We start from the raw sequence: 1,972 nt of genomic DNA, 5'->3' as shown, positions 1-1,972 counted from the left end.
ATACTTCCTGGTTCTGGTAAGAAGTCGAGCTGCTGCGTTTTGGATCAGCTGTAGTTTGTGTAGTGGCAAAAACAATGTTGGGTTTTTCCTGTAACCCCCTGTTATTGTTTCCAACCACCTGGAGAATGCGAGTACAGGGTCAGACTCACAGCCCAAATCCAAGAAAATCCAAGAGTGTTGTTGTTGAATGTTTAGCGATATTTATTGCAAATAAAAATAAAGTACAAAACAAACATGAAAACTTCCTTTGTAGCGCTTGGAGTTCAGCTTTCTCCTACAGGCCAAGCTCCAGTAAAACAGATCCAGGCCGAGGTCAAAGACTCTGGCTGCGTCCGAAACCGCATACTTCCCTACTATATAGTATGGAAAAAGCAGTAGGCGAGCGAATAAGTATGTCCGAATCCTTAGTATCCATAAAAGAGTAGGCGAGAATTACCAGAGTGACGTACTAATTATCGCGAGATTCGGGCGTACATATACTTATAGTGCGTCCGAATATTCCTACTTTCCTACTATATAGTATGGGAAAACAGTACGTGAACGAATATTCCTACTTTCCTACTATATAGTATGGGAAAACAGTACGTGAACGGAGTAGTATGTCCGAAACCTCAGTACTCATAAAAGAGTAGGCGAGAAGTTCCCGGATGGCTTACTGCTTCAACCCAGATTTTGAAGAGCTCGAAGATGAATACTTTTCTATCCCAGGAGGCCACGCGAGAGGATACATCATTATCAAACATCGCAGAGATCAGCGACGCGGGTGCTTTCAAATGTGAGTAAACACGGGTCCTTGTGTTAAAATTGCATGTGTTGAACTACTGTAGAGTAAACTGTTGAATTGTTGAAGGTGTAAAGACGTTACACAGTGTAGTATAGTTGTGATTTTGCTGTAAAAACACGTTTTATTATGTATAACGTTAGCTAACAGGCGAGCTCCAGTAAGGACACGTAACGTAAGTTACGTCTCTAAAGTGGATTTACATAAACCATATACATCCTAAAGACACTTATTTTAAATGTCTATTTACTTCTGACAGGAAAATCTTCTGTAAGTATTGCAGAAGAGCACATCACAACATGAAATAGACATCTGAGTGATGAATGTGTGCTATTATGTAGAACAAATCTATAAAGTAACTAAACATAAGTTATCTATTTTATTTGTCCATTAGTACTGTTGATAAATTGAGGAACATTTATGTTGGATAAAAAGTTAAAACAAGCTCATAAATCACAGAGGTAATGTGAATCTTGTCTGGATGTTACAGGGTAGATGAACAGATGTGTTTTTATCCGGTGGAGAGTGGCTCATGAAGCTGAATGCTGCCATCAAAGGCTTTGAGTGAGTATACCACAGAAATTAATAACAATAACTAATTATTGTAATTTCAAACAGAGCTATTACAGCACTTTTCTGATTCTTGGTTTCTGTGCATTAGCTGCAGATCTTCTGTGGTGGAGCAGGACCTGCAAGGTAAGATGATGGCGGCGTTTGTGAAAAAAAGTGGTTTTGTCTTCTAAATAATACTGAAATCATATGACATTGTGTGGTTAAAATGACTGCTTTTGTGTTATGTTTGTGCATTTTGTAGAATCTGAAATGTCGCTCAGGCTGGTGTGAGTGCTGAGGATGAGGAGCCCAGAGCTGAATCCTGGAGATGGTGCCATGAGTCCCTCCATCACTCCACCTGCCCTTACGAGACCCTCCATCACTCCACCAGCCCTTACGAGACCCTCCATCACTCCACCTGCCCTTACGAGACCCTCCATCACTCCACCAGCCCTTACGAGACCAGCCCTTACGAGTCCCTCCATCACTCCACCTGCCCTTACGATTCCCTCCATCACTCCACCTGCCCTTATTGCCTCAGATTGTGAAGCACAACACAACACGCAACAACCTCAGCGCCTTCAGCCTACATACATGATTGTAGTTTGAATAAAGCTTTGTTTCATGTGTTGACTTGTA

At 41.4% G+C, this 1,972-nt stretch overlaps 1 long non-coding RNA gene across 1 annotated transcript; it reads left to right on the top strand.

Annotated features, from left to right (window-relative positions):
* The first annotated feature begins 547 nt into the window (after positions 1–547).
* LOC311290596 lies at positions 548–1,972 on the top strand. The gene is made up of 3 exons (XR_014627414.1): positions 548–775; positions 1,272–1,345; positions 1,443–1,972. It is a non-coding gene; the product is annotated as an uncharacterized lncRNA (long non-coding RNA).

This window comes from Rutilus rutilus (genome assembly GCF_951802725.1).
Source record: "Rutilus rutilus genome assembly, chromosome: 1".
Taxonomy (NCBI): domain Eukaryota; kingdom Metazoa; phylum Chordata; class Actinopteri; order Cypriniformes; family Leuciscidae; genus Rutilus; species Rutilus rutilus.
This window is presented reverse-complemented; position numbering and strand designations above follow the sequence as displayed.